Here is a 9,008-nt window from a genome sequence, read left to right on the forward strand (position 1 = left end):
AAACTAACAGCAAAAACAAATGTAAGTACATCAAAAGCAGGAAGCCTGCCAAATTATCAGTGGGGCCACTGGACGATCAAGGTGCTGAAGGAGCATTCAAGGAAGACACAACTATTGCAGAGAAGCTAAATGAATTTTTTTTGCATCGGCCTTCACTGCAGAGGATGTGAAGGAGATTCCCAGGCCTGAGCCATTCTTTTTAGGTGACAAATTTGAGGAACTATCACAGATTGAGGTGTCAGTAGAAGAGGTTTGGAAGCAAATTAATAAATTAAACTGTAATAAGTACTATTTATTTAATCCATTGTCTTTTTGCATTAGCTTTTTGCTCTTCCCTAGTATGGACTCTCCATCTGCTGCTTAAAAATTCATAAATGAGAACGGATCCCACATGAGGGCGTTTAAGTGTCCCTTTCCTCCTTTGCATGCCATGTGCAGTTTTCCTCCCCATCTGGCCATATTGGGTAGGCAGGCTGGTATCCTGCTATAGAGTTTCACTGCACAAAACCCTCACAGCAACAGGCCCAGGTACCAACATCTACATTCCCTAACTCAGCCTGCAGGTAGCTCCAAACTCACAAAGAACCAGGACTGGTCCAGCAACAGGCTAACCAGCAATTACAGAGCCACCCGCCCCCAGCCTTGTGGATCTATGAGCTGAGCTGCATGCATTTTTCTCCTAGCTCCAACTGTTCTCATTTCAATCTAACATTTTATACATTTATTTATGAGAACATGCAAGACACACAAACAAGTGAAAGCAGTAAAATGGAGCTAAAGTCTGTGACATGGATCCAGTCACAACCTCTTCCCTCTTTTCCAGCATTTCCACCTCTTCTACCAAGATTGCTCAGAACATACCCTGAGAATTCAGCATCTGCCTGTAACAAAGATCATTGCTAATGCCAGATATTTAGATCCTTCCTCAATATTGTTACAGTTGCAATTGTTGATGAAATTTCTCCCGTTATTTTTTTCCTCAGCATTCTTGAGAATCTGACTCTTTCTACCATCAAGGAACGAGTTGAGAGCTTGGTGTCTCAGTAGAGAAGTGTGTATTAGGAGCTCCTGAGCTCTAACCATGAGTACTTCTGTGACTTTGGGTGAGTCACAGCCTCTGCTCAGCTTTTCCAGCTGTAGCGTGGGGATAATACAGAGCAGAGCCATTGTGGAGGCAAATTTGTATAAAAAAGTATTTTAGATGCTAAATACTATTTTCACGAATAATACCTTTTCCATGGAAAGTTTGGGGACAACTGTGATACAGAAACTTTCTTTCAGCTGAGTAACTTGCACAGGCTGGAGAAGTAGTTTATCACAACAGGAACAAAAGATCTTGTAACCACAAGGCTCAGATCCTCTAATTCTCTCTTCAGAGGCTTCTGGAAGGTTCTCCTCTACTTGCAGCTTGGCAAGAATGCAACATCATGCATGCTCACTGATCATGTTTCATCCTTCTTGGTATTGAATGTAAGCTTACCCTGTACACATTTAAAGCTCTTACCATTGAGGCACCTGGCCCTATTGGAGACCTCCTCCTTCATGGACTTTGTGAAATGAATGGTTGTAATCTAGTTCAAAGATGACAAGTTTCTGTATCATAAAAATTGGCAGTAAGTGATCTCCTAGTTTGTAATCTCAGCAGAAAGACCAAGCTTTCAGTGAGCAACAGATACTGATTACTCCCAAGGATGGTCTGTTCACATTACGGAAGCTCTCACTGTCTGTCTGTGCTGTACCTATTTTGTGCCAAAACCAAGGACGTCATTCTCAAAGGCCCGCAGTCTGACACCTTTCCTCAAACACAAAGTACATCCACAGACAAATAATTATTACTGGAGTCAAATGTACTTAAAGAAGTTATATCTCCATGAGCATAAAATGAAAGTCCACAAATCATGTGTTTTAATCTTCTACTTTGTTGATTTCAAACAACATCCTTTGAAACTGTCAGTCCAAGATACAGAGAACAGTAGTTCAAAACAAATACACTGATACCAGATCAAACTGCAAAGAAGTACTTCTAAAGGTAAATAGCAATAAAAGTAATCATTTAAATCTAAAGAAGTGGTATATTCTCTTTATAGTACCTGTACATTACAGAAACAAAAGACAGATGCAGCAAATGTATACATGATGAATGTATTAACTACCTGTAACATTTTATTCTTCATAACATACACATTAATAGCTTGGCAACATTATTATGAATAAAATAATAAATTGTCTGAATAGTTTATCTAGATTTTTTTAATAATGTTCTTTCACCACACTGCTAAAAATACTAAGAAGGAGCAAACAGTTAATAATTCAAAGACCGACAGGTAAATGTCTGTAGACTCTAAAAATTGCCATATAATTCAGTAACTCAGACTCATTTTAGAAGACCTAATATGACATGCATCTGACTCTGCTTTCATTTATGCCACTTTTACGCGGATACTCCTGATGAACACTAATCAGTAGAGAATCAGGTCCATTTGTTCTAGTCTCAACTCTAGCAAAAAATGTTTTGGGACTGCTGTCTACCAGGGGACTTAGTAGCAGCCTCCTTCTTGCAAGCTAGTAGCCTGTGTGAGTGCCTCAGAAAAGCCATAGGCCAATCCTGCAGTCTTTACCCAGACAAAATTGTCACTTCAGTCAGTGGTATAAAGACTACAGGATTGAGCCCATAACTTATTAACTAAATGCTAAACCTAACACTATGACAAATCGTTTAATCCATAAAGTTGGTGGGTTATGGCATGTGAATGTAATCAAGTAGCACCTGCTAAATCAGCTAAAGGCAGGAACGACATTTATACAAATTTCCCTACCATACAAATGACATTGTTTATACAATTTTTTCTATTTGACATTCATAGCTGAGAATATGAAACCAATAGTTAGCAAAAGTACAACAATAGCAAGCTCTAAATAACGGTTTCTGAAGATCCTAATTTGTTTGGGGCCAGACTGTGGCCCCTTATGCCCCTGCTCCAGGTATTCGCTTGATGGCTAGAAGTGCAGCGGGGGAAGCAGGCTCCACAGAGGCCACTATGTCTCTCCTCTTACCCCTCATCTCTACCCCCTTCTATAGATTGCCAGGAGGGGAGTGAATGAACTAGAGACTTGTCTCCACCTCACCCAACATGCCAGCCAGTGTATCTACACCAGGGAACATACACTGCACCTGGTATAGACCCAGTGCAGTTTACTACCTCCCCAGACCAGAGGGGGATCCAGGAGGGAGACTGTGAATGTGTCACCATCATCACTGTGTCTGAGATCAACAACATTAAAGCAGGTACTTTATGGGCTTTCATTTTGACACAAGTCACACTCTTCCTCCCAGGCTGCTCCAGGTGCAGTGCAACAACATATTGCCCCTTTCTTTGGGCTCTTGGCATATACAGGGCTCAGATATGGGTATCTTGTTTCAAAAGATCAATCTTTTATGGGAAGGGACTATCAAATTCTTCCTACATAACATTATATCACTATTTGTTTTTTCATATTGCTGAATTGCTGAAATCATTTTAAAAAGCAATACCGGAAAACATTGCCACCTAGAAATGCGTAGAGCCAAATTCTCAGCTGGTGTAAATCAGCATAGCTCCACTGAAATCAACAGAGCGATGACAATTTAGAACAGCTGAGGATCTAGCCCCTGGTGTGCTTTCTGAATTCCCAGAGGCTTATAAAATTGTATTAAATTTGCATTTCATCCTGTTAACACACATGAAAACTAGATAGAATGTCAGAATGCAAGCCAGCACCATGGCATTTAGAAAAAAGTTTATTAATATTATGTCAGTTTGTTTCTAAAGTTTAAGTAGCAATAATAAATAAAGCACAAGGAAATCTTGCTGTTGAACAAAGGACACTCCATATTTTGGCTGCCTTTTCACGCTTTCCCCATTCTTCTAGTGAAAACTTAAGCCATGAAATTTCTTTTTTGTTAACGCAAAGACATGGTAATGTCAAGCATTCATGACCATAAGCATGGAAAATTGATGAAATTACAGTGTGTTCAGGGAAATAATATGGTGATGAGAAAGAATCTTTTCTTGTGTCAGCATCCTGGTGGCAGCTTTTTAAACAGGTGAACATTTTCCCCCTCTGTGCAAAACATCTCTTGGTATGAATATGCCAAATAGATGCCTATGGAGAAAGGTCAAGGGGAAATAATCACCCAAATAATTAAGATATTTAGAAGCCATTTATTAAGTTTGTGTTTTTCACATGTCCTGTCATTGAGTGGTATGGTTGAGATATAGCTTTAAACTTGACATATGATAAATATAATATTTTTAAACCATTAATGTTCTTGGAATCGTGCAAATATAAAAGAAGATTCAATCCCTGCCCTCCATAAGTCAAAACTGCACCCTTAATATAAAATATAATATAATTTAATATATTTAATATTTAATATTTAAATATAGTTATTTAATATACAGTATATATCCATACACACATACACATTTGTAAACGGTAATGTAGTAATATATGCATTTAGGCCGAAATTCACACCCATTCAGCAGGCCAGTTCAAGGTCTATGTGACACTTTGGATTCACCTAAACCCTGCTTTGAGGGTTATGTAGGCCTGTAGTTGTGCGTAAGCCTTGTTCTGGCCTAATGCACAGGGATAAATTTCATCTATGTTTTGAACACCCTCATATGGTAGATCTAATGACTGTCCATTGTAGAACAAGAAATTGCCTATCCACAAGCCTTAATAGGAAACTGAATGTGTTTGTTGGCAGAGATGTAAAAAGATAATAAAACACATGGGATTGTCACCAGCACACTTGTGTGCAAAGGTGTGGTGTGCAATAAAATGGGAATACTAGAGGTTTCTAAGCAGCAGAGCCAGAAGGAGAGGAAGTTTCTAAAAACTACATTAATACAAAACCACTTTTGGTTGGATGTATTCCTGGAGGTTTCATCACATGACATCATCTTTAATTAAAGATTAATCTTTAATTCCTGGAGACTCCAGGATAATCCTGTAAGGTTGGCAACCCTAAGATTTATGCAAAAATTCCTGCAATCCCCACCATGGCAAAACTCCCCTAGACTATAGTTCGCCCAGTATTGAGGGGTAAGAGACAATCCCTGCCCCAAAGAATTTACCATTTTGTGCAAAGAATAATGGTAACTTGTTTAGGCTATAGAAGCTGGAAATGAGACCTACCAAACTCATCTCATATAGGGTACACCAAACATCAATCAAATGGGAACCGTTTTTACTCTTAGCTGTGCAGGATTCACACTGTTGACCCACAGGTGAAAGGCTCTATTGCTTCTTAGCAATTGCCTGGGACATCCAGCCCTCCAGAAGTGCCTTCAACAATGAAGCTTGCTTTCTGGAAAGAGGTGCTGATTACAGTCAATTCTCTTCTTTGGACAACCAGGGACTTCCACTCTGAACACAGGCAAAATTTCCTCCAGGTTACTTTCAGACTCACTCTCTGCAATAAAATGCCACATTTAAAGGGACAGCTCCCAGAAATCAGTTATGGCTGTGAGACATGGACATTCAAACGATCAATAATAAACAAACAGCAATCCTTTAAATGACAGTTTTATATAAGAATTCTGAAAATTTCATGGATAGACCATTTAACCAATGAAAAAGTATTGGAAATGATTGGAACGCTGAACACTAGTCAGAGATCTTAGAAAAAGAAAGGTTCAATTTTCAGGGAACATTTTAAGAGGTTCAGCAGGTGATGCATGTTTATGGGCATTGGAAAGAAAAGTTGAGACAGAAGAACACAAAGCAGAAAAAGATGATCTTGGATGGATGATGTGGTATCCTGGGAGGATCAAAAGGACTATTCATCTATAAAGAGATTAACAGAGTATCATACAGAGTGGGCTATCATGGTTGCAAACCTCCAATAATGGAAATGCCACAGAAGAAGAAGGAGGACTGCCAAGCAAATATTTGCCTTTCAGTTTCATTTTCCATCTGCTTCTGTGGGAACTGCTTCCCATCAGTTCTCCAAATGGCTATTATATTCTTATTTAACATTTGTGTTACAGTAGCACCTAAAACATCAGGTTGGACCTATTGTGCTAGGCACTGTACAAACATTCTTATTTCTTAGCCCTGGTCTACACTACGGGATTAGGTCGATTTTAGCCACGTAAGGTCAATTTTAAGATGACTGTGTCTACACAATCAACCGCGTTCCGTCGACCTAAAGGGCTCTTAAAATCGATTTCTAGTACTCCTCCCCAGCGAGGGGAGTAGCGCTAAAATTGAGCTTGCTGGGTCGAATTTGGGGTAGTACAGACACAATTTGACAGTATTGGCCTCCGGGAGCTATCCCAGAGTGCTCCAATGTGACCGCTCTGGATAGCACTTTCAATTCCGATGCACTAGCCAGGTACACAGTAAAAGCCCCGGGGAAATTTTGAATTTCATTTCCTGTTTGATCAGCATGGTGTGATCAGCAGCACAGGTGACCATGCAGTCCCCTCAGAATCACAAACAAGGTCCAGCATGGACCAAAAGGGAGACACTGAATCTGATTGCTGTATCTGGAGACGAATCTGTGCAGGCCAAACTCCGAACTACTCTTAGCCCAGTTCTGCACATACTTCAGGATAATGCGCGAGGTGTTTACAATGCTCACAACAGTAGAGGTGAGGTGAGCAGGCTCCATGCTTGTCGTGGTATGGTATCTGCATGGGTAGCCCAGGAAAAAAGGCATGAAACAATTGTCTGCCATTGCTTTCACGGAGGGTGGGAAGGGTGACTGATGACATGTACCCAAAACCACCCGTGACAATGTTTTTGCCCCATCAGGCATTGGGAGCTTAACCCAGAATTTCAATGAGCAGCGGAGACTGCGAGAACTGTGGGATAGCTACCCACAGTGCACCACTCCGTAAGTCGATGATACCCATGGTATTGAGGACACATGCCGCCGACTTAATGTGCTTAGTGGGGACATACACAATTGAGTGTATAAAATCGATTTCTAAGAATTGACTTCTATTAAATGACCTAATTTAGTAGTGTAGACATACCCTTAGATTGCAAAGGCACCTTGGGACAGGAACTGCATCTTATTCAGTGATACACCTCAAAAAATCATCAACTGTTGAATTAGCAGCAAATAGATTAAATACGTTCTTTGTTTTAATTTTTCATAGAAGCAATTGCTGTAATTACCACGTGATATTACACAATAACTGTACTGGCAACCCAAGCATTCAAAAAATCCATGAGGGAGGCTCCAAAACGTCATGAGGCTGACTAAAAAATAATTTGAGTTTTAAAAAAATAAGATATTTAAGTTGTTTTTATTTGCCTTGTAATTTCTAAGCTTTAAGGATACACCTCAAGTCAAGTTGTCAAGCTTTTCTTCACAATCATGAGGTTTGAAACTTACTGCTTTTAAAAAATGAACACTAAACTCATATATTCACATGACACTAGGAGCTGGGTCTTTAAGAAAAACACCACATATGAGACTTGGGATAAAATTGTGAGAGGTGGCAATATCACACTTGCGAACAGGTGCAGATAATCGGGCCCATTGGGTCTGATTCTACACGGTCTTTACACTTGGGCAATGTGGGTGCACTCCCTTTAAAGAGCTACACAAGGTTTGAGATGGGGGAGAAGTAGGCCACATAGGAAGAATTTGATTCCTCCCTCCAAACATACAAGAAGCCAAACTAAATCTAAGCCAATAGTTCTTGCCAATGACAGTCATAATTTATGCTTTAGCCTGCCTCCTCCCTTTAGAGCATATTGCAGAGGTTCTCAAACTGGGGGTTGGGACCCCCCAGGGGATCATGAGGTTATTGAGGGGGTTCACGAGCTGTCAGCTTCCATCCAAAACCCCACTTTGCCTCCAGCATTTATAATGGTGTTAAATATATAAAAAAGTGTTTTTAATTCATAATGGGGGGTCACACTCAGAGGTTTGCTATGTGAAAGGGGTCACCAGTACAAAAGTTTGAGAATCACTGACATATTGGCTTTGTCTGTAATCATGCTCATGTTGCCCTCTTGTGGCTGATCTGTCAAAAGGATACAGGATGTACCACCAGTTTAAGGAAGTCTCCTTCAGCTCAAGTGATTAAGGATTGTATTTTTTGGAACTAAAGGACCAGCATTCTGGTTCTGAAGCTTCTGATGTATGTGTGGTTTCCTCTAGTAAGTTCCTATTGTCTGAAGAACAGGGAGAGGACAGCTCCTATCAATATCTTTATTCACCTAACCTTAAAGCTATAAGAGCATTAATGATTTAAAACCCCAAAGTGTACGCATTTACCCCTCTAATCACGGGAGCTTACGTTGTTTTAAACATCTTTGGGAGCATAACACATTTATTGTTACTACAGTAGTACCTAGAAGCCTCCACTGGGATTGATGCTCCATTCTGCTATTCATTGTGAGGTCCTATACATACACACAGTCAAGAGCAGTCATTGCTCCACAAAGCTTATGATCTAAATAGACAAAGCAAAGAAAGGGTGGAGAGTGGAAGAAGCAATGGGCAGGAGAAAAAGTATTTAAGTTGTAATCACAATTACACAAAGATTATATGTATGAAATATTACACATATTTGTCAATAACCATGAATAAAAAAGATATAACTCCTCCAAAAGATGTTTAGTAATTTAAGGCACTGAGGATTTGATAAGAAACAAGATTTAAGGGTTGGTCAAGGGGTGAATTAGAGAAGCTGTGCATAGATGTGACTCAACTGTCCTTCATTGCAAAGCCATATTTAACCCAATACACTCTGGAGTAAGATTTTTAAGATGAGAACTGTGGAACCATGAACAGAAGGTGTCAAAATAAATGTCGTAAGAAAATATATTTCATCCTCTCATCACTAAATACAAACTGGTTGTTAACTAACTGCCTTTGTTAGATGAAAGTCAGGGAGCAGAATTCTTTTGACTTCCCAAATACAGACATCTATTGACTGCATTAAAGAGCAGCTCTGCTAAATCATACCACGCATGAGTACGACTCTGACATACATTCT

The sequence above is a fragment of the Lepidochelys kempii genome, chromosome 6 (assembly GCF_965140265.1).
Source record: "Lepidochelys kempii isolate rLepKem1 chromosome 6, rLepKem1.hap2, whole genome shotgun sequence".
Classification (NCBI taxonomy): domain Eukaryota; kingdom Metazoa; phylum Chordata; order Testudines; family Cheloniidae; genus Lepidochelys; species Lepidochelys kempii.